The sequence below is a fragment of the Myotis brandtii genome, unplaced genomic scaffold (assembly GCF_000412655.1).
Source record: "Myotis brandtii unplaced genomic scaffold, ASM41265v1 scaffold127, whole genome shotgun sequence".
NCBI lineage: Eukaryota > Metazoa > Chordata > Mammalia > Chiroptera > Vespertilionidae > Myotis > Myotis brandtii.
This window is the reverse complement of record NW_005354464.1, coordinates 1,768,857-1,794,443: the sequence shown is the minus strand read 5'-3', so window position 1 is coordinate 1,794,443 and position 25,587 is coordinate 1,768,857. Positions and strand designations below refer to the sequence as shown.

The 25,587-nt window shown below is 39.5% G+C and overlaps 1 pseudogene; it reads left to right on the top strand.

Annotated features, from left to right (window-relative positions):
• The first annotated feature begins 8,657 nt into the window (after positions 1-8,657).
• LOC102252840 lies at positions 8,658-9,127 on the top strand (annotated as a pseudogene).
• Positions 9,128-25,587: the final 16,460 nt, after the last annotated feature.

Here is a 25,587-nt window from a genome sequence, read left to right as displayed (position 1 = left end):
TTTTCTCCCGTTAATTATAATGTGATGATAATGATTATCATAACATAACTGATTCTTTATGAGTGTGATAGGAAGGTAAATGAGTGCTGTGGCTGAAAGAGGACAAACACTCAATAGATATGCTTAACATCATGAGTATTAAGAGGGAGAGGTGCTGAGTGTACATGATGGTGATCTCTTCCTCTTTCTCCCCATCCCCTGGGAGAAATACCTGGACCTGGAGGGCTTCAGCCCATGGGGCTCTTCTCTTCCTCTGAGAAACTCCTATAGGGCTTCCTGCTTGAAAGGGTTGCTTGGCATGTTTTTATGCTGCCTCGAGTAAGTACTGATCCCCAGCTCCCGCCACATGGCTCTCAGGAAAGGGGCACTGGGGTTGCATCATGGGCCCCTCAGGACATAACTGAATTCACTGCAACAAATTAATGTGAACTTTAAGAAACATTGATTTTCAGAAAGAATATATGCACCCTTATGTTCATAGCAGCACAATTTACCATAGCTAAGATTTCAAAACAGCCTAAGTGCCCATCAGCAGATGAGTGGATTAAAAAAACTGTGGTACATCTATACAATGGAATACTACGCTGCAGTAAAAAAGAAGGAATTCTTACCATTTCATGGATGGAACTGGAGAGCATTATGCTAAGCGAAATAAGCCAGTCAGAGCAAGATAACTATCATATGATCTCACTCATTTGTGGAGTATAATGAACAACATAAACTGATGAACAAAAACAGATCCAGAGACAGAGAAGCATCGATCAGACCATCAAACCTCAGAGGGAAGGTAGGGGAGGGTGGGGGGAAGGGAGAGAGATCAATCAAAAGACTTGTATGCATGCATATAAGCCTAACCAATGGACACAGACACCAAAGGGGTGAGGGCATGAGTGGGGGGTTGGGAGGGGATGGGGGGATAAGGACATAAATGTAATACCTTAATCAATAAAGAAAAAAAAATTTTAAAGAAACATTGATTTGGAGATCTTACAGATAGAATCATGCAGAATGTCCAGAACTGAATCAATAGTAGGTTTTTTTCCCATTTGTTTCTTAATCACATAACATTTCCATGGTCACAGAAGAGCTAAGAAAACTAATAAATCTTGGGTTGGTTTTCCTTGGTTTGTATTTCACATCCACTTGGATTTACGACTCAGCAGAGCCTGCAGATAGACACATCCTTGCTTTCAAGATGAATTCTGCATCTTTCCTGCCAGAAATAACTACAATAAGCGAGGTCAGTGGTGATTAATTCCTAGAACAAAGGCTGTACCCGGTGGAAAACCAGAGCATGGGCCACATACAACTTCTTAGGACTGAACCTGTTGGAAGGCAGGATCCCCTTCAAAGTCAGTCCCAGCGATGCTCCCAACCCAAAGGTCAATGGTCCTCCTTGAAGCTGTTAGTGCCCACTATGTCCACAGGGCAGGAGCCCTGCACGCAAAGGCCTTTCACTATGCCAGCTCCTTTTATGCTTTTCACAATTAGCTTATCTCCCGTTATAAAAACACGCACAGGATGGCAGTCTTTGGTGATGGGGGTATTACAAGAAAATAAAGGTTACTTTTCTTTGAGAGTTGATTTTAGGACAAACCAGATGAAAGCTTATATGGATCTACAACATAGCAGGCTAATGCTATTGTCTGCTTCCCTGAAATTATTTCATTAGGAGAAACATATTAATTATAATGAAAGCAAACTTGGACTCTGTGGGTTTCTAAAGAAAATTCCTTTGTAGCATCACGGCGGGATTTCCCACCATTTTCCTCTTTCTGATGAAATTAACTCCCCACGGTTGGTCAGTAGGATAATTTAATTTTAGCCAATCAGCTTGGGAGCTGTCGTTGACCTCACAAAGGGAGAGAAAGGTACTGCAGTCATAGCAACCACCAGCTCAGCTCTGATCATCTCTGGACCCTTCCGCCTAATGACAGACACCGGCTTGCTTCTTAGATGATTAATCTTTTCCCCTGTGAACCTCCTTGAATACATTAGCCAAACAAGTCTGATAAATTTGTTTATCCCAAGACAATCTTTAGAAAATTACCTGCAAAAGTAATTCTCACTAGAGCAGTTGGTGAACGGAAAGCCATATGGCAGATGAGAACAGAAATAAGCAATAGAATCTCTTGCTGTATGTTGCAACAGGTTAGCAAAGTTTTTCCCCTTTAAACTTTATCATTCTACATTAATCACAAAAACACAGCACCCTAACGGGAGCAAAATAACTTTTCATCCAGTCACTATTTGTTAGGCCAGGGATTTTCAAGCAACACTGCACACCTACTATATGTTAGTCCAGCGATTTTCAACCAGTGTGCCACAAGAATTTTTAAAACATGCAACACCTGGTTATTTAGTCAGGGATGTGGGCCTCTTTTCCCTTAAATTATCAAACAAAAAATGACAATAACCAATACAACAATACTGTCCAATGGGAATGAATCAAAATTAAACCATCTTTTGTCCAATTGGCAAAATATATAAATTTTTTGGAGTGCCGCAGAATTTTAGTAATTACATGTGCCATGAGATGAGGAAGGTTGGAGTTAAGTTCTAGGGATAATCCACTGAGATATGCACTCTCTGCTGTCCACAGTCTCACCGTCTGGTGGGAATAGACAGATGTGCAAATGGACAATTACAGCATACCATAAGGGCTGTAACAGAGACAAAACGGCTCTGAGAGTATCGAAAGGGAGTGGGTAACTGTCTATTTTCCAGAGTCAACAAAGAATGTCACTGCAATGACATTCTGATTAAAAAAAAAAAAAAAAAAAGATGTGCAGCCTGGCCAGCACGGCTCAGTGGTTGAGCATCAACCTATGAACCAGAAGGTCACAGTTCGTTTCCCGTCAGGGCACATGCCCAGGTTGCAAGCTTGATCCCCAGTGTGGGGCGTGCAGGAAGCAGCCAACAATGATTCTCTCTCATCATTGATGTTTCTATCTCTCTCTATCCCTTCCTCTCTGAAATCAACAAAGATATTTAAAATGATATAAAAATAAAAAAGATATCAGGACTTTTACAAAACAGAAGACTATTCTAGGCAAAGAGAACAGCATTGGAAAGACATGGACTTTGGGCGATTGTGAGAGATTCCTGGGCAGCAGATGTCTGGAGCAGCTGGATAGTGACAGCGTCTTCTTCCAGGAAACAAGACTGGGAATGTGGGCTGGCTGTACATCGTGGGCCCTAAATATCATAGAACAATCAAGCCCAGGCCAGAGGCTCCAGAGCAGCACTCCGGTCTCAGTACAACAGCTTCAGAAACACAGACTGAAGTACAAGATGCCATGTAGCTGGGCGCATAATTGATAATGTTCTCCAAATAGATTTGGGAACCCCAGAAAGAGGAAATGTGTTCCAGGCCCCAACTGAGGCCCGGGGCCAGAGGATTTCCATCTCTCTCTCTCTCTCTCTCTCTCTCTCTCTCTCTCTCTCTCTCCCTCTCTCTCATGCTGCAAATCCATACTCTACCATTTTACAAAGGAGCTTTCCATTGACAATAATAGGTCCTCTGCTCTTTTCCCCTGTAAAGCCCACATGATTAGAACTATTGACCTTAATCTTACCTCTATAAAGGTAATGCAATGTTTTAAAAACTCAAGGAGACAGGAGGCCGTAAGGCCCTACGTGAGGACAGAAGCCTAATCATTTAACTCAGAACTTCCACAAACTCTGTAGAGCATAAGGGGGACGGGGGGATTGAACCTCTTACACAACATATTTTTCTTTCACTTTCTTGCATTAGCCGGAGGGAGATGACCTTGAAGAGACAACTATTTCTAGGCAGAATGCCTGAGTGTCTTACTGGCAGACGCACATTCCCTACTCTCTTACTCACCCAGAAGGGTCCATGGGGAGCGATCACAATGCTCTGTGGGGCATGGGACACCCCAGGGGGGGTGTAGCTACTCCATGGGGAGCAGAGCCGCAGGATGAGGAGAGTTTGGTTCCGAGTCAGAGACCATCTGGATTAAACAAAGGATCTAACCAGTGGTTGGGGGAACCTGGACAGAGTTCTGATCCCCTGGGACAAGAGGATTGGCTGACAGTCTCTGACAAGCATGTTGAGGTCCAGGAAGGACAACCATTTCCAGCAATAAACTAGAGAGAAAACCAGGGGCTGGGACAGAAACTCCAACATACCACACAATAGTGCCTCTAGAACAGGGGTGGGCAACCCCTGACACGCGTGCCAAACATGGCACGCCAGTAACTTTTGCTGGCACGCAAAACCCTCTTATAATCTTCCATTTACAATTGTGAATCTTTGTTCTCGGTGATGAATTTTGTTAAGTCTCGTAATAGGAGTAGCCTGATGGATGAAAGTAGTAGCTCGTGCATATCTCTGAAGGTCACGAAATATAAACCTGATGTAAAATCTCTGTCATCAGTGATGCAGCAGCAAAAGTCCCACTGATAATATCAAACGGAGTCATAAAGTTTTCTGTCGGACTATCAGTGTACATGTATACATTAAAAAATAAATGTATTTTTCATCATCATATACTGTGTTTTTGTCGCTCAAATGAATTTTATTATTTCTTCAAGGTTCTTCACATAAGTACACCTTAAGAGATATCAAGTAGGCGTAACATGTTCTCAAAAAATTAGGGTTGGCATGCAGAAGAATTTTGAGTCAGAGATTTTGCTGGTTTTGGCACACACTCACAAAAAGGTTGCCCACCCCTGCTCTAGAACAACTAATACCTGCTATTCTTTCAGTCTTCAAGGTTTCTTCTAAACCATGTTGCATACAATTAATAGAAAAATTGCTTCACACCGCTGCTCAAGAACCTACTATAGCTCCCCAGTGCCTCCTATTACTGAGGTGACTATACATCCTGGTTTGCTAAATAGTCCTGGCTTACACTTGTTATCCTTGTGTAATTACTGATGGCATCTCCTATCATCCTCAATAGTGCATCCTCAATTATCCTCAATTTGGATAATTAATTATGTGGTCACCATATCTTCTACCAACTTCAAACTTCTCTGCCCAATTTGGCATCCTCTTTTGTGCTTAGTAGCTCTCAAATCAGTTTCTGTTCATGGCAACCCACTGAAGGAATTAAATTGAATCCACCGTTATTATTCGGTTCTCCCTTCAACACTGCATAGAGCTATTTACTGCCCTGACTGTGCTGAGCCATACATAGTTCTTACATATTCCAGTAAGTTGCACATTTATTAAGTTACATGTTCTGATATTTTTGGAGGTGACTGAAATTAAACAAAGGTGTGTTGGAATCCTGGTGATGTGCCTTACAAACCATGTGGTCATGAGCAAATAATATATCTTCTCTCAAACGGGGTTTCCTTACCTGTAAATGCAGGGATAATCATAGAACCTAACTGATGGCTTAGTCATAAGCTTTAGGTAAGAAGATGCAGTAGATTGTTTACCATATACATGCTGGCTAGCGGTGGAGATCACCATCACCCACTCCACCACCTACTCAGCACAATGTTGACCGTTTCACAACACAGTGTACTCACGTGCAGCAATGATATGCTGTACACACTGATACAAATTCAGAGGCATATCTGGGGAACGTTTGTGTCTTAGGTAGGGTTTGATTTATTGGGGGAGTGCTCTCAGGAGAGAAGGAGGAAAGGATGCAGGACAGGGTGTATGGGGAGGAAGGGGGAGAAGCAAAGCTAGAATGTGATCCAGTTTCTGGCGAGCTGGGTCTGTGCGAGCTCTGGAGCACAAAGCACATTACCAAGTGAGCCCAGCTTGAGCAAAGGGACTAACCTTTGGTACCCCGTGCACAATGGTCATTGGCCGAGATCTAGAGGAGGGTGTCCTCCCCGGGAATTAATGCACCTGAGGGTTGGGTCCACCAGCTGATAAAGTGCATGCTGTTGTGGGCACTAATAGCATCCATTATTTTAGGGTACCCATATGAACCCATGGATGTCCCACTACGCCTAGACAACCTCCTGAAGACTTAAAAGGCTTGTGCATTTAATATGTGTGACCGAAGGCAAGTCAGTCAATTTCTCTAAACTTCAGTTCTTTTAGCTATAATAATAAAAGCGTAATATGCAAATCGACTGAATAGCCGAAAAGAACGACCGTCCAGATGACCACGCTATGACATTCACTGGCTAGGCCAGCCAAGGCAGGTGCAATACGATTGGTCAGGGGGCCTGCCATTGCCTCACAATCGTCCCGCAGAGGGAGGCCCAGGCCACTGGTTAGTGGGGCAATAATCAGGGAGGGGGCTCCATGATCGCCCCAAAGAGAGAGGCCCAGGCTACCTGGCCAGCGGTGGCGCTTCAGTGGGTGGGTGGGGCCTCCCTCTCCAGGGTGATCAATTGCAGGGCTCCAGGACTGTGAGAAGGCGCTGTGAGGGACCCTCCCCACTATGTGCACAAATTTTGTGCACTGGGCCTATAGTATGAAAATAAAGTTGGTAGTACTTAACACTGTAGGTTATTCTCAAGATTTAGAAATAACCCATTCCTATTCCTGACAGCAAATGGGATGGAACTGTATATCTTTTTCTTAAGCCAGATCTCTCTTATGTGCAGTATCTAGTTTCTTCTACTTAAATGCTTTCTCTCAACACTCCCCCAAGAAAGTGGTGCATAAGTACATATGTACAACACCACACACACACACACACACACACACACACATACACACACACACACACACACACATCCTTCACCTCAAATGGTACCCAACCAAAATTAACCTCCAGTGTATTCTCTACTTTGAGCTTCCCATTTCCTAATCCTTCCCACATATTCCCTCAGCCTCACCCATTTTTTCAAACTCATCATACTGTTCTTACCCTCCTTTGAAATCCCTCCCACTTAACTCCATATAGCTCAACAGCTCATTGATTTCTAATTGTTTAGTATTTGATCTCTTCCAAACAGATTTTAAACTTTTACTCTTCCATCTCCACTCCAGAACTTAGGCATCAAGGGCTAGGCATATTTTCTTGGGTTCAATTAAGAATTATTTCTTGATCAGAAGAACAATGAAATACCTTGGTTGCCCATTTCAATTCTCAGGATTCTCAAAACTAGCAAAATCCTTCCCTGTGATCCAGAGGTACTCCGCTGTACATGTAAAATGAATGATAATGGCTTCCCCTGTAATTTAGCTCACAGATGAATCTTAGGTGAGATTTTTCTATTGGGTTCTAACAGTTTCTGAAAATTGGTGCCCCGGGAGGTGCAAAGTGAAATGCCCACCACAGCTCTGATTACCACCTGCAGCCTATGCATGCATTACAATATCGGCAGGCCCAGGCTGCTCTCAGCATCCTGAAGTCTTTTATTAAATCAAACTTTAACTATTTAAGAAGTATGGGTGTGTCTTAATTTATGCAATATGTGTGTTTATGGAGAGTTGATACAAATTTAAATTTTGGGTGAGGGGGGTCAAATTATATTTGAAATTCCCTCGGAGCACTCTTTAATTGATGGCATTATGCTATTGCAAATTTTTCCTATAAATGATTATCCATTAATTTATTTATTTCATTTTAATGTAGCATGTTTGGCCTTTCAAATCAGAATATACCCATCTCTTCTCTCTCAGGCTTTTAGATAAATAAATTAAAAACCTACTGTGATTCTATAGTATTTTTTATCAACTCCTCACCCCATACAGAATAGGTTACTTTACCTGTTTATTTTTAAAATCTCTCTTATTTTTTTTATATCATCATCTCCACTTTGTAGATAAGAAAGTGAAAATTCAGAGAGGTTCAATATCCAGGTTACCCAATATATTAGTTTGCTACTGCTACCATCACAAAGTCCCACAGGCTGGTGGCTTAACTAACAGAAATTCATTTTCTCACAGTTCTGAGGGCTAGAAGTCTGAGCTCAAGGTGTTGACAAGGTTGGCTTCTTCCAAGGCCTCGCCCCTTGGCTTGTAGATGTCCTTCTTTCCCCTGTGTCTTCACTGGGTCTTCCCTCTGTGCCTGTCCATGTGCTAGTCTCCTCTTTTTCTAAGGATGCCAGTCATATGGATTAGGGCCCACACTAACGACTCATTTAACTTTAATTATCCCTTTAAAGGCACTCTCTTCAAATACAGTCATGTTCTGAGGTATTGGGGATTAATACTACAATTTTGGGGGGCCTACAATTCAGCCTACAGTGCACAGTAAATCAGTGAAGAGCCCAGATTAGAACCCAGTAGCCCAAAGGCCTAATCCAAGGCTCTCTTCCACTGTGCCATTCTGTCTGCGTTTATTCCTAACTACTTGCTGTTTGTGGAAGCATTTTAAGAGTAAGGTAGCAAGTAAGTATAAGATTTCATTTACATTCCTATGTTTCCATCTATGGCATTTCTGCTATAACACAATATACTTATGTGTAACTGAAAAAAAAAAACTTGCCTTCTGCAAAATTGAAACATAACAGAGTTTATGGGGAAAATAGTGTTAGGCAGACCACTCAAGATCTGTTGAACTTTGTAATAGAGCACTAATAAAAACATTCACAGTACTTTATTAATCCTTAGCTATTAAATCTCTACTGACATTAGCACCCAGCCTGAAATCTGGCTCTATCATTTGCAGCCTTAAATCTCACAACTTGGGTGTCATCTTCCTTCAAGACGTATATATCAAATAACAACTGCTTCCAATAGAGACCACTTTATCAAAATTTAAATGTCTGAGTACAGGGGACCTGGGCTGGGTAATGAAGAGCTTTGTATTGTGGGAACTCCTTCTTTTCTCGCTCCTGGGCACTCCTGGTGCTGCTCTTGGTTGGGAGCCGTCCTGCACCTAACGCAGGAAGGTGGCCAAAAGAAGATGAAAAAGTCCCTGGAGTCGATCAACTCTAGGCTCCAACTTGTTAGAAAAAGTAGAAAGTACGTGCTGTGGGACAAGCAGACGCTGAAGATGATCAGACAAGACAAAGCAAAACTGGTCATCCTTGTCAACACTGCCCAGCCTTGAGGAAATCTGAAATAGGGCACTACAGTTGGCCAAGACTGGTGTCCATCACTGCAGTGGCAATAATATTAAATTGGGCACAGCGTGGGGAAAATACTACAGAACATGCACACGGACTGTCATTGACCCAGGTGATTCTGATTATCATTAGAAGTCCGCCAGAACAGACTGGTGGAAAGTAAATCATGGGAAATTTTTTTTTCATAAACTAAAAGTATATAAATTCATGTTAAAATTTTAAGTAGTTACTAAAAATTTAAAAATAGATTCTAAAACTTTTAACCCAGTTTAGAAGAATTTAGAAAAGGTAAATCAATCCCCCCCCCAAAAAAAAATAGAAAATAGAAAGAAGCATACAAAGCATAGTAAATAGAATATACAAACAGAAATAAATAAGTAATCACAATAAATGTAATTAAATTCATCAGGTAAAACACAGAGGTTATCAAATTGCGGTAATAAAGTCCAGGTAGTACATGTTACTTATGAGAGGCACATCTAAAACAAATTGATAATAAGAAAGATTTCAAAGAACATATTGGTTTAATATTAAGGCTAAAGCTTTGTTACGCCAGACACTGACATTCTAAATAAGCACTTTAAAAAACTTGATCAGAGTTGTCTTTAATTCCATATATATGTATATGGTACTTGTATATATGTGTGTACATACATGTGTACATATATACATACATAGGAATACGTATGTATATTAGTGGTTATAGTAAACTAGAGGCCCGATGCACAAAATTTGTGCAAGGGGCTCCGCCCTTGCATCCGTGGCAGCTTGCTTCAGCCCTCGCAGCCCCAGCTTCATCCAAAGGTCATCCGGAAGGATGTCCAGAAGGTCGTTTGGCTATCCAGTCTAATTAGCATATTTTGCTTTTATTATTATAGATATACACACTCTATATGGTGGAGCAACAAGTCTCCTTTTTCCCTTCTAGTAAGGCTCTCTAAGCCATGTTCTTAAGAGTTGTGGTCAGACAGGACCTGGCTCCCTCGACCCCTCATATAGTGTTCTATCTACGCTCATTATGCATTCCCCCACACTTCTAACAAATAGAGGAGTACACAGACAATGGAGTGGTGAGGTCCTGGGGTAGGAGGTCAGGGATGGGCTGGAGGGGGGTCAATGGAGGAAAAAAGAGACATATGTAATACTTTCAACAATAATTATAAAAAATAAATAAAATGCATAGAACCACTATTTCAAAAAATAAATAAAATAAATTGAAGAGCTGGACGAAAATGCGAGGGAACAGATCCTTCTATTCCTTTTGTCCTCAAAGCTATTTTAAATGAAATTCTTAAGCCAAATGATCAGTGAATTATTAGCTCAATGAATGTAGAAGGGTGATAGGCCCAAATTACAGTGAAAGAATCATCATAATGTATGCTATGTCTAGAGTTCTTAATGATATATCATGCCTTAAAACTCAGGCATGGACATTAAAAGAAAACTTGGAGCAATTAGGTTAAGACGGGTTGATCTTTTAAATTATAATCCTTTCTAATAAGGGACTCCCTGGGTGTTAGAAATTTACCTCTCTTAACAGCACCTTAAGCTATCAGGAAAAAAAATACTTTATGAGTATGTATCATTACTAATAATTACATGTAGATTTTTAACTGAGCAAAGATGGAAATTATCTTCTAATTCATACAAAACTGGTCAGAAGAGTATTCCTCTAAGATTTTTTTAGGAACTTGGGTAAGGAGATGGAAACAAGAAAATCTTCTCTATTTCAGAAAATGAATTGTATTTCTTTTGCTGCTTAAAAATAAAATTTTCTCTACTTTGTTTTCATGATCATTGGAAAATGTAGTTGTTTAATAAAATGACCCAAACTTTTCAATGAAATCTGAAGTAAGCTGGGAAATAATTTTATGTTTTAGCTATTAAAGTATCCTGGCGTTTTATGGAGTTTGTTAAAATGGGGGAATAAATTAACATTTATGTTCCCACATAAATCGGAAGGACACTGTCCTGAGCCGCTGCCTATTGGCTTATCAACACTAACATCTGATCCGGAAGGACCAAAAAGAGACACTATATTTGGGAATTCTATGATTGACTGGATCTAGAGGCAAATTCAAATTCTAATATTGCTATCCCCAGTTGAATTTCTGAACTCTCTGTATAAAATGAGTGAATCAAAAACATGCAAGGTTGATTCAAATAGTTTGCTTGGTAGGGTCTGTGAAAGGATAGAACTAAAGAGTTAACTCTCCCTCACCAGAACCTACAATGCCCCGTGACTTGTTCACAGCAGGGTCCTTGTACTTAACACAAAGTCTGGGAAAATATTTATTGAATCAATAAGTCAATGTGTAAATTTTCCTGGTATATGTGTGTTCTTTATTTGAAGCATCTAGGCTCCAGCATCTGGAAGAATGTACTTAAAGCTCTTTAAAAAAAAAAAAAAAAAAGCAGTCTCTAAATAAACATAGGAGGAAAAGGGGAATGCCCACTTAATAAAGTTACCTGCCTGATAATGCTTAGTTTCAAAATGTGCACATGAGAGTTCTCAGGATCACCTGGGCCAATACCTACCTAGTCAAGTCCTGACAAGACCAGGAACAGAATGAGAAAAGACCCAGGAGCACAAAGTCCATCTGACTCATGGGAAAGTCATTCTCATCAACCACCTCTGCTTCCTCCTTGCCCAACGTTATCCTTCCACCTTTCAGACCCTTTGCCAGTTCCTGCTCCTCTCCCCTATCATTTACTATTACACCCAAAGAGTCACACCTTGCTTGGATTTTGGTCTCTGCATTTCTTCTTCCACCCTTCCTAGAAACTTTTCATCCCCACATGTAGGCTTGGCTCCTTCCTCCTGTTCCAGGGACCTTACATGTGAGAAATTCTAAGAGCTCTACAAGCCAACAGCAAGTTTTGATTGATTTTTAAGACCATACAGTAGTTTTCTCATCTTTGTTTCTTTGGCAAAGTCATCAACTTGTAAGTAAGCATACACACATGAGTAAGTGGATGAGCATACATGCTAACCTAATATATACACACATACATGTACAGAAACACGCATACATCTCGCTTGACCACAGAAACCAAAAAACCTTATCTCTAGTATCAAATGTCTAAAAATCTTAAACTTTTTTATTGTATAGCATTGTAATCACTATTATTTATATTAGTGACCCCTGATATTGCAAGACATTAATGTGCTTTATGATACAGCAAAGATTAATCATTTGAGCCAGGTAAAAGTTGGCACTTCCTCCCTGAAGGATGCTGACCTGGCTAACTCCATTTAGGCACTGGCTTGGTGACCAAATGTCCACTGGTTCCTTGGGACTGAGGCTTCTTTTCTCAATGACACTTGAATGCAGTCCTGACTGATGTGAAAATGGAGTTTACTTTTTAAAAAATAAAAGTAACCCTTGTAAAATTAACAAGTTCTCTTGTCTATCTTACATCTATTTCATATACAACATCTATGACTTGTTATAGGTTTAGAACTGCCTGGCACATACCAAGTGCTATATTAGAGTTCACTGTTATAACAGAGAGAGAATATTATGGGCAAAAGTTACAGTGCTCTTTGGATAATGTGGCTTTGCCAGGTCTGGTGTTCTCCTTGTGCTGTCTGCCTCTGTGTCATATAGGATTGTCTCTCCTTTTTTCTTTCCTTGTTACTTGATCTGTGTTAATCTTGCCTTCTGTACCCATACTGAAATGCTAACTGGAAAATCAAAAAGCACATGGTACTCTAGGCAAGCACTCAAAATTCAATTAATGGAACATTAAGATGTTTTAACCTTCATCAATAAGAATTTATTCACGGACTTTATTTTCACTGCTATCAATGCTATGTAAATTTCTACACCCAGAATGAGCTCATTTGACATTTCGAAGTAATTCTCCCCAAACTTCTCCTGAATACTTCCTTGCAAGCCTATAATGAGGACCCCACTGACACTGGAAGACACTAGTTACATGTTTAGAAAGGAAAGATCTTCCTGGAAGGTGCTTTTCCTATCTCTCTTACTTCCAAATTATGCAACTCAAAGATACAGTTTGCTATCAGCAAGAGGGGAGAGGAGAGAAAAAATGCTGTTTTAATTGTCATATGTGTGCCATCAATGGAATGACTATTAACTATTTTGTTGATTTATCTTTGTATCTCAATATAATAATAGGTTCCCAACAAATGCTTATTTTATAAATGAATGTAAGTCAGTACAGCAGATTTCACTCACCAACACATCTAATCTTATATCATTCTAACATAAATGGAAGTTTGTTGCATGTACCACAGTTGCTTTATATTACTTCATGAAGAGAGAAACAAATATTATAAGGTATTCATCACCTGAAACAAATACATCTCGAGATGTCCCTGACAGAATCAGTTATGGAACTACAGTGACTCTGGACTCCATTTCAGCATGATTTGATCCTTCTGTTAAAATCATTTTACTGCCCTACTCGGTTTGGCTCAGTGAACAGAGCCTGCAGACCAAAGGAATCCTGGTTCATTCCTGTCAAGAGCATGTACCTTGGTTGTAGGCTCCTCCCCGGCCCGGGGCCCTGGTCAGGGTTTGTGCAGGAGGCAACCAATCGATGTGTTTCTCTCACATGAATGTTTCTCTCTGTCTTTCCCTTTCTCTTCCATTCTCCCTAAAAATCAATGGAAAAATATCCCGGATGAGGATTAACAAAACAAAAAAATAACAAAAATAAAAAAGACAAAGATGTCAAAAAATAAAAATAAAATAAAATCATTTTACTCACACCTAAGTCAAAGGGCCTTTTCTTCCTACACTTCCCAGGATGATAAAGACTCGCCTTGTGACATTTCACCATCATTTACTTAACTACTCCCTAGAGAGATACTTCCAAAAATAAGTTATTTCTTTTTCTTTTTTAAACTAAAACAACAGGCAATCTATGACTTTTGAAATTAGAAAATAAAATCACAATGTGTTTGCACTAGAAAGAAAATGCCATAAAATAAGCAGTAAATGATTCCTTATAGCATAATCTAGCCAGAAAAGTTGGCATGGAGAGTTCTGAGGAAATTAAACAATGCAGTAAGTCTAATTGTAGTCCTGTCTTCCTTCTATTCAAATGTGAGTTTCTCCTTATTTCTCTGAAACTTAACAAGAAGGCTGAGCAGATTAAATGATGAAAAGACATGTGTTCAACCTCATGTGACATAAGCATAGACCTCCCTCTAGGAAAATGGTGAATTCTGGCTTTTTACCTAAAAATTCAGAGTGTGGGAATCTTTCCGTCTGAGTTCACAGACCAACAGCCTCAGGCTGAATCTGGACCAGTGCCACAGGCAAACACTATATATGAGATACCAACATTTAGAAAGCATAGATTTCCTGTGAAAAGTTTAGATTTGTAGTTTCTCAAAAAACTGTGTTATAAAAAAAAACAAACAAAAAAAAACTGTGTTTTGGGTTCTTCTGACCTGGAGGTTTCCCCACTCTGGGTAGGACATTGAAACAGGAAAGCCAAGGCACCCCCAGGTGTCCTCATTTACATACATTTCCTTTGAGCTGTCGTGGAAGTAACTCAGTTGAGTCTGACTTATTTTTGCCAGTCCTAAGACTTGGACTAAAAACAGATTAAAATCTAAATGCAAAGGATGTAATTCTGCTGTTCTGAATTTCTGCTTGTTTATCCATTTTACAATCCATAAGAGCATATAACAAATCTCTAATGCCAAAAGCTGTTGTTAGCATCCATGACCACACTTTATTTGATCAATATTTAAATTGAAGCAGGGTTGTTGTTTGTTAGAATTTGGTCTGCTAGCAAACTCTTACAGGTTTTAAGTTTTTTGAGAGGTCTGAGATCTTATGCCAGGCCCTCTTCCACCATCATCTCACACCATCATAGCCCTGCAGGGGATGAATACTTGCATAAGGGAAGTGGGCTGAGTCTGTGAAGGGAAGAGTCCAAGTTGGAGTAAAACTACTGGTTACCTTCACTTTCATATATAAACTAGAGGCCCAGTGCACAAAATTTGCGCATGGATAGGGTTCCTAGGCCTGGCCAGCGATCAGGGCCAATCAGGTTACCTACCTCCCCGCCTCCTCCTTCCCTCACTCCCTCAGCACCCCGCCGCTAGTCGCCCGCCATGTTCCATGCTGCCCCTGGTGGTCAGCACACGTCATAGCAAGTGATCAAACTCCCGTTCTCCTGGTTGAATTCCTGAGGGGACACTTTGCATATTAGCCTTTTATAAATATAAATAAGTGCCATGGCATGGCATCGCTTAAGAACATACAAAGGAAGCTCAAAGCATTGAAGTCACCTGCTAAAATATTCTGATTACATTGTAGTTTCCCAAAATAGGTTTCAGAGCCCAAGTTACCTCAGTAACTGCCTCTATTCATTTCACAGCCTACATTCCATCAACTATCCATTTAGGGAGGAAATATTTAAACAGCAAGAAATGAAATGTTTCTTAACCATAATTGATTTTCCTTATTCTTTGAGAAGTTAAAAATCACTGATACTTTTCATTTAGGAGAGGGAACGGGCCAATTTTCAGTGAGCAGGAATGTTTTTAAGACCAAAACCATTTAAATGTAAAACTGAAGTTGTTTTAAAGTAATTCATGAAGACAGAAACAAAAATCTTTAAGTACTCAGAATCAAAAACAAATTCATTTTACAAAGCAAAAAAGCATGGAGTCAAATATTTTTCCATAGCAATAAAATACAATTTTCCTTAGGGAGTTTGGGAAAATTTGCAATGTTCTGATTGATAAGCTTTACAGGAGAAAGACTGCTTTTTGAGGTAGTAAATCGCCTACTGACATAGTCTCCACAAAGCTTCAGTGTTTAATACCAAGCTGCTGGGATACGAGTACAAAGACATCAATTATCCCAAAATAGATTGGGGCAGCGTCCAGTTCACTTATTAGTTCTTTAAGCTATGTCCACAGGGGACAGAGAGAAGTAGAGATTTGGCAATCAGCTGGTTAATTTGATCACTGTAGACAACTGCACTGTATAATTTAAGTCGGAAACATACCCTGACCTGGTGTTCCTAATTTGGAGCATTCATCAAATTAATCAAATAATTGTCAAGTCTCAATTTCACTATACCCTGTAAACAGAGTCCCCAGCATCAATGGTCAAGTTTCACTTACAGTTATAAACAAAATGCAACATTACATTATCTGGGCACCTGCAACTTTTAGATTGTGCCCCATTTTCTACACAGCCCTTCCAAAACATCTTCATTCTCCCCAAGCTATTGGCGTACTTCCCCTTATCTTACCCCAGCCTGCCAGGATGATCTTGCCTCCTGGCATATGAAGAAAATGGTGGCCATGAGGTAGTCAGGTAGGCACTCCCTCAGCTCCCCCTCTCAACATAGGCACACATACTCTATATAGCCACACCCTCCCTAACTCCTGTCCCAACAGAGTTTTCTGTTTTCTTTTCCAAAACTATCTTCTAGCTCCTTCTCCAAATCTCATCAACACTACTTCTCAGGGACCTTGTTTCATCTTCCTTATCTTCAACCCTCCCCTTTGTCCTATTTCAGTCAACTCAGCACATAAATAAATGAACCTTCTGTCAGGTGAAAAAGACATCTTTGTATACCGCTGTTAATAGTTTAAATTAGTAGGACCTTCCTGGAAGGCAACCTGATGATAGGTAACTACTAGTAAATGCCTTAGAAAAGTTCAGATCTTTTGACCTGATAAATACCTCTTCTATGAATCAGTTCTAGGAAAACGGTATAAGATATGGGTCGAGCTTAATTTCAAAGTTATTTCAGACAGTGTTATTATGGGGGCAGGGGAGAAATGAAAAGAAAAACTAAACATTTAACGTTAGGTATTAAGAGTAACTTTTCTGAAGAATTTTCAATGTTGGGGAAAATATCAAGTGAGGCAGTTATACAAATAAAATTGAAAGCTTGATTGTAAGATCTAGTAGGTGAGTATAATGCCTGTATACCACAGGATGAAGTGATGTCCCTCTACAAATGACACTTTAAATATCCTAATGTGATAAGTCTGTCTGCATCACTGCTCTATCCCTCAGCAACTAACACAATGCACATAGTGGACAACTAATGCATATTTGTTGAGTGAATGAATTTTTTTGAGCTCTGCATTTGCACATACACAGGACTGGCTTTGGCATCTATCCCTGAGTAAATCACCAACATGGAATTGGTTGATCTAATTGGCTAGACCCCTTGTCTCCTTCACTGCTCCCTGGGTGTTTCTCCATATGGAGTTATTTAATTAGACAGAGATAAAACTTCTCATTCATTCACTCAGCAGAGCTTATAATCACTCATTTGGTCTCTTCTCAACTAGGTTAAAATGCACGGAAAAGACTGGAATAATAAAAAAATGGCAGTATGTTTGGATTAGAATGGTAGGATTATGAATTATCTCTTTGGCTTTTTATACTGTTTAAAATACTTTTTAATTATTGTCCCAATTTTCTACAATGAACATGTACTCTACCTATAATTGGAAAAAGAAGTTTAAAAATAAAACCTTGTATTGACTCTGCATACGCCTGTGGCTATGTGCTTCTCTTTACAAGCAAGCCTCTTGAAACTGTCCTCTACATCCCTGGCCTCCCCTTTCTCACCCTCACAGTCACCTCTTGACCCACCACTGCACTAACATGGGCATTGCCGTGATCACCAAAGACTTCAGAGTTGTTAAACTCAATGGTTACTTCTCTGTCCTCTTACTGGACATTTTGGCAGCAGTTGGCACCTACACACACCATCTGCTTAAAACTCTTTTATCCTTTGGATTCCAGGACAACACTCTTACCTTTTATCCTTTTCTTATCTCTCTTATCCCTCTGTCACACACTAAATGATGGTCATCCAAGATTCTCTTCTCACTATATGTGATCTTTAGATTATCTTGCCATCCCTTTACTTCAGCCATTCTGTGTGATGATAACGCTCTGAACTTACTTCTCTAGCCTGTTCTATGTTCCAACTGATTAGATAGATAGATAGATAGATAGATAGATAGATAGATAGATGATAGATAATATATACACCTAAATAATGACCCACCAAATCATATATGTAAATTGCCAGGGCTAAAACAGAAAGCTTATAGTAAATGAGGTATTGCTTATTGGTTTAACTACTTCACCTCATCTGATTTTCTTCATTCTGTCATTTGGCAAATATTAAATGCCTCCTGTGTGCCACAGTACAAGTTGCTAGAATTTTTTTTTTTTAATGAGCAAGATCTCTATGGTTCTGCCTTGAGAATGCTTGCAATCTCTTGAGGAAAACAGACAAAAAGCCAAAATTAACTATTCACAGATGTGGCAAGTGCCAGAAAGATAAGATAGATGGTAATTCCATAAGCTACTTGTGTGAAGGAACATAATGATTCTTAACTGAATTGAACTTTAAAATTTTAAACATTTAAATGAGAAACTAAAATGTAATAAGGTTACTATGTATCTAAATAAATTTATATTTCAAAAAATAACTCAGGGCAAACAACAATTAATAAAATGTTACATAGGAAAAAAACACACAAAGTATTCACTAGAAGAAAATCATGAATATCATTTGCTTTTTGCCAACAGTGTAAATTCTTCTAATCCAGCGGTTCTCAACCTGTGGGTTGCCAACAATGAAAATACATCCTGCATATCAGATATTTACATTATGATTCATAACAGTAGCAAAATTACAGTAATGAAGTAGCAACGAAAATAATTTTATGGTTGGGGGTCACCACAACATGAGGAACTGTATTAAAGGGTCGTGGCATTAGGAAGGTTGAGAACCACTGTTACTACATAAAATCACCTAAGTTTATTGAAACCTGAATATTTTTTCGATCACAGAAATACCCAGGTGCTCTATGGCTTGGGAGTGACTTAAGCTATCTTAGTTCTTTTATTGGTTGAGTTAAATGTCAGATATATTTTCCCCACCAATCTCTGACCCTTTAAGCTAATTTGGACATGCATTCTTGTCCACTTACCTGCCTAGGGCTCTGCACAGGCTGTTTATGCTTGGTCTCCCCTTGTTTCAGGCCCCCCTCTCCGTCTTGGCCTTCAGCTCTGACTTGCTTCTGGATCACTGTGGGGAGGTCCCCAGCACAGTCACAGCCTCCTCAGAACCCAAGCACCAGATTCAATTCTCACTCAAATATTGTAAAGCAGAGGGCCAGACCTCTGAAGGTTTACTGGTTTGAGAACAATCCAGGTTAATAAGCTCCGTGTGTTAGAACCTAAGACTAATGAGACCAAGATCACAGATTTTTTCCTAAACAAGTCAGTCAGCATTGATGATCTAAAGGACTAAACTTTTTTAAGTTTCTCTATATCTTCTCTTGGACCACAATCTGTGGGGAATTTTGCACCAGGAAATATAAATTTTGCATCCAGGAGCCAGATGACTCAAGGAAATGGTGGAAGAAATATATTTTTTTTTATTTTGGGAACTTTAGTTATTAAACCATGTGAATCTATTACCTATTCCAAAAAAATCCATTTTAAAAATAAGAAATACAGAATCATAGAAACAGAGACCAAAGGAATGGTTACCAAAGGGGAGGAGTAGAGGACATTGTGAAAAAGGTGAAGGGGAATCTAGTCAATAATATTGTGATAAGTTTACAAGTTGATGAATGATTACCAGAATTTGTAAGGTATAGAAATTGTCAAATCACCATATTACATACCCGAGACTAATATAACTAATATAATATTGTATACCAACCATATACTTAAATTTAATAAAATTTAGTCACAATAATACTACCCTGCATTTTAAGCAATTGAAAATAAATAGCCTTTCCTAACAAACTAATCTAAAAATAAATAAATACTAGTAAATACATGCTCTAAATTTTAAAAAACACCAAACACTCAAAATTAATTTTCTCACTTTGGTGCCAGTGTTAGAACTTGGAATCTAGATGGTTCTAACAGGAGTCCTCAGTCACTACTTGCCTTGCCTCCCACACTTTCTATTTCCCCATCTTCTTCTTCCCCCTCCCCCCCTACTTCCCGGTCCCCTGTCTCCTTTTAACCAGTGTATCTGCTGTTCTCCATAACACTTATAAGTTCCTAGGGCTTTACACAGTTGTTTTGCATTTAAATTACATATATATTTGTGAGTAGATGTCTATTATATTTTTAAACTGTTTTACAGACCCAGACAAAAATGTAGCTTGAATCCTGGTTAAATGCCTTGCAAATATATCTCTTTGGTCACAAAGCTGACAGTATAAGAACATAAGGACAGGGCAGCACCAATCATGAGATCATTAATTCTGGAACATGAAAGATACCAATTGCTCATTCACTTAACAAACATTTACTAGCCTCTCCCATGGGCGTGACCACGAAGTTGGGTGACCTCTGTTTCATCTCCCTAGATTATATTTAAATCCCCCTTTCACAACATTGATTCCTTAACTCAACAATGAAATAAATTAACTTCATTAATTTAACAACATTGATTCATTAATTCAACAAGTAAAGGTCCTTTTTTGTGGCAAGCACTGAGCTGACACTTGGGACACAAAGTCAAACAAGACATGGTCCATGCCAGGGTCAGGTTTGGGGGAAACTGGTTGACTGCTCATGTTCCTGGGCACCTATCTGACTGAGGAGATGTGCATGGAGAGTGTTTTTCTTTATAGAGTGGTACCTCCGAGGCTCTGGAGAGGAAAAATGGGAAGAAAACAAGGCAGGGACAATGAACGTCAGTGAATCAGTCCATCTGCCCCTCACACATCATAAGGTACTGATTTAGATCCTCCCTGATTAAGGAGATTATGGAGTGAGAATCTGAAGAACATTTTCTCAGGAGAGTTGCTCACTAGGGCACTTGAAGTACCAGCGGGGCAGCTGTGGAGCCCAGGGGGCAAAATGCTCATAGAGTCGGAGAGAGCACTGTTCCTCCCCCTACTGTGCCACAGCCTCTGCGCTTCTTAGGAACCCTAAAAACTCGGGAACCCTGTGCCAAGAATCAGTGCTGTGACAGAGACCTGCCGCTGGGCCAAGGACAAGGTGACATAACAGGTTACCAGACTGGGAAAACACGCATGAACTTGTTTCTTCTCTGGAACAGATGTTTAGGGGAGCTGGGGTCCTACAATCATGAAGGGGACATACAGGGTCATCATAACTTGGTCAATAATCTTAATAAGACCTTATTTATACTTAAAGTTGATAGAGTTTGGGTCCATTTGGGTTCTATTTAAAATGTGCCCAAAGCCATCTCCATGTTTCACCCTTTGACCCTATTTTGTCCCCAGCATTACTGGATTTTTTAAAAACCCAAAATATGATCTACTAAACTATAATCTCTTTGGGGACAAGGACTCTATCTCATTTACCTCTGGATCCTTTATTCCCACTATAACTCTGTGTTCAACAAATGTTGAACTGTCTTAAATAACAACAGCTAGCATCAACTCCATAGGGAAAATGCAGAATATACACATTTAAAAGTTAACAAGTATACACTCTTCGTGGTCAAGATGGTAACCTATTTCTTAGTTTGGTTACATCTCTACTAATTGACCTTTGTTAGTACAATTATGAAAATAAGGCCAAGTCAAAGGATGTTTAAACTGATGGAAATATTCACATACACAAAAGAAAGGCCATACAATAATAAAGAATAGAATGAAAAAATATCTACTTAGAAATGAAAGCAATAAAGGACCTCTGTCCTAAATGTAAAGGATCCCCCATCCGTACTACACTGATCACTGTCATCATTCTGCCTTTCCCATCATCTTTTGCTGGGACACGAGGACCATAGACTGTCAAGAGTTAAAGGGAAATTTTGAAATATTACAATGATAAATATGGCTATTTTAGGACTAAGTTATGGGTATGTGCTGAAGTATATATACTTTTGATAATTTCTGATTTAGTATTTTGAGTAGTAAAAACCTATACAATTTGCTGTGAACCAAAACTACTCTAAAAAATAAAATCTATTTAAAAAATTTTTAAAAAGAGTTAAAGAGAAAATTTGAGGTCATCTTTATTCATTCTTCTCTTTTTACAGTGTCCAAAGGTTTTTAGAGCTGCGAACTCTAGGGCACTGAAAATTTGATTCTATAAATTAAAAGAGTGCTTTCTATAAAGGTTTTGCTGCATGTGCATGAAAGGAACTCCCTTAATGAGTGTGGGCAGCTATAACAGAATACCATAAACTGGTGTCTTATAAACAACAGAAATTTATTTCCCACAGTTCAGGGAATGAAGTCCAAGATCAGGGTGCCTGCATGGTCGGGTTCTGGTGTGGCCCCTCTTCCAGGCTGCAGACAGCTGACTTCTCGTTGTATCCTCCCATGGCAGAAAGAGGAGAGAGCTCTCTGGGGTCCTTTATAAGGTACTAATCCCATTCATGAGGGTTCAACCTTCAAGATCTAATTGCCTCGAAAAGGCCACACTTCCTAATACCATCTCATTGAGGGTTAGGGTATCAACATATGATTTTTTTTTGGCGGGGGTGGGGGGGTTAGAGGTCAAACATTCACTCCATTGAAGGAACTATTTCAATAAGAAGAGTCTTAAAGGATGTGAGGAAAAAATGGCGACCAGCAGGAAGGTAGGGAGGGAGAGAGTGTGAGAGCGCAAGGGGGGGGGGGGGAGTTAGGGGTCAAACATTCACTCCATTGAAGGAATGATTTCAATAAGTAGAGTCTTAAAAGCTGCTGAGATTCATATCTAAACAAAATCTTTCAGGTCTCAAAATCAAGTTATCTCCATAGTACCATGTAGTAGTAGAATTGCAGAATCAAAAGGTAGGAATATTTTAAATTTTAGTAGATATTGTCAAGAGCTCTCTAAAAGGGTTGTAAAAATTTACCCAGTGGGAGGGAGGCTCTTATTTTATCTGACCTGTCCCATTGGACATTAATAGCTAGCAGGCAAAATCAAAGATGAAAAAAGTTGTAAACATAAGCAACCCTCCTGTTTGTACATCCCCATTCTAACCTCAGGAGACACCCAACAAAGATGACCAGTGCCTCAAATGGCCTTCTAAATAAGCAACAGAAAGACAGTAGAAAATGCTGAAATTCAGATTAACTAAAAGCAATTGTTGGGGGGGTGAGACCTTGCAGATAAATCAAAAACCATTAAAAATTGTACTATGTATTCTATAAAAATACACAAATACACACAAATACATAAATAACCAAGTGCATTGAAGCATAGTTTGCAATATCCCCCAAATAATTATCTTCAAGTCTTTCATTCAGAGACTGATTGAATGCATTCTTGGTGGAGCTCGGAGCCGTCCGAAGGACAGTAGTGTCCAAGAAAGATGTCTCTGATAAATTAAGAAAAGCGAGTGACAGGACAATTCGAATGTATGACCCATTTGCTTATGTGTCTGACTGTGCAAGTGTGTTTGTGTGTGCACATACATCGTTGTACGAAGAAAGGGTGACAAACACCAAATTACCATCAGTGGAAAACTCTTGAGGAGGGTGGCAGGAATGGAGTGAAAGAGTGGCACTGATGGGTTTGTACTCTACATATTGAGTCAACTCTGTATATAGTTCACGTGTGTGAACACTTTATGATGAGTACACACTGCTTCTGTAATTTTTTCATCAAGTGCCACCAGGTGAATTGCTAAGGCGCTTCCTGTTCATGGGGAAAGAAGTTGTGGGTGCCGAGAGGCGCTCGTTTTTCCCAGGAACATAGGCCAGAGATTTACCCAAGCACCATCGGGTCAGCACCACCATGCTCGGTGATTAAAACGTGCTTCTGAGCTGCCATTGACCAGATAATCTAGCTCTCAATGGGATTCAAATACATCACAGCTTGACTCAATTCCATTTTATAGGATATAATTTCACCCCAAGCCAGGAATGCAGGCCCCCTAGATGACGGATCTTTATTGGGCATCTGCCTCTGAGAGCCTGTGCCATGAGGCAGATAGAATTAGTGCACCAGAACTAGTGGGAGATGAGGAAGTATTTTTTAAAGTATATATTGATTTTGAAAGGCAAGATACCTTCCCCCAGAAAACAATCTAAACCATAGCATTGTGTACAGTGGAAATTATCTTTCTTTAAATTGTTCATTCAGAAAACTCTCTCAGGCTGAAAGCCTCACCGAGGCTCACCAATGCCTGCTTCCCCAGGTCTCCTGGAATGTGACAGCCACCCACAGTGGCTCACACACAGAAGCAGCCGTGGTCAACCAAAGCCGAAGGAACCCGGCACACTACAACAAGCAGTGTACAGTGTGTTCCCAGGAAGACAACACAAATTCACTGGCTTTCCTCTCAATTCAGAAATCCAAAAATGCTCTACATGGAGATTTTTTTAAATCTCATTTTACCCTCAAAACTAACCAGACCTGACTTCAAGTTGTAGAAAACCTGATCTGAACTGACTGGAGCTGTCTATCATCTTTATTTCATGTACTATGTTTAGTATGTTTAAAAATATTAGTAGATCCATATTATGAAATATTAGTCATCTTGACTCTCTGGAGAAATTATATTCATCCAGAATATTCCCTGTACTATCTTTCTAAAATAAAATATAAAAATATCCATTTAAAACATGTCTGGCCCTAAGAGTTTCAAATAAGGTATCAGGATCTGTATATTATGATCAATGAAGGTTTAAAAGAAATGAGATTCAAGTTCTCCCAATAATCAAGAACAATGCAGCTCTTGAGCACACATACATACATACCCACACACACACACATGCACACTAAGGATTACAATAATAGCCTCATCTATATATATAAAATCCTAAGTGACCAGAACGACAGAACGACAGAATGACCGGAACGACCAGTCACTATGATGCACACTGCAGCGGCCAACCAGCCTGATCAGGGCCCTGATTGTCCCCCCTAACCTCCCTCGGCCCCTCCCCCCAGACAGCCCTGCCCCTGACTGGCCCCCATCAGGGCGGCTGGACCCCCACCCATGCATGAATTCATGCACTGGGCCTCTAGTAGAGAAATAAAATGAGTTACTAAGAATGAAGAGCAGCAAGTGGAACTAGGCCCATGTCAAAACCAATCATAATAGGAAATGACTCTTTACTGCTTTGGTTTTGAGAGCTATTGCCCTACATTTGCTAAATGATATAACACATTGAGAACATTCTATGCATGGGATAGGAAATAAATATGATCTCCTGAAAGGAAACCTTTTCTGATCCTTCTAAATAAACATGATCTCACATTTTCCTCGGGAAAAATGTTTGAAGAGTTAATAATAAAAGCCACTTTAGTTGGTTCTGTAGGTACACAATCTAACCAACATGTGAAAACTACCTTGGAATAGAGAAATTTCTGCTTTGTAGATTTAACTCCATGGACCCATTGATTTCAGCCTTGGAAGGGCCTTTAGAGAACTTTAACTTCATCTAGTCCTTGAAATAATTTATAGTCACATTATTTTTATAAAACTTCTAGGAAAAAACATAAGAGAAAATCTTTATGACCTTGAGTGAAGTAAAGATTTCTTATACATGACATCCAATGCATGCTCCATAGTAGAAAAAAAATGACAAACGTGGACTTCATCAAAATTAAATGCTTTTGTTTTCAAAAGACCACTAAGAAAATGAAAACACATGCTATAGATGGGAGAGATATTTGTAAATCATGTATTTATATTTATATA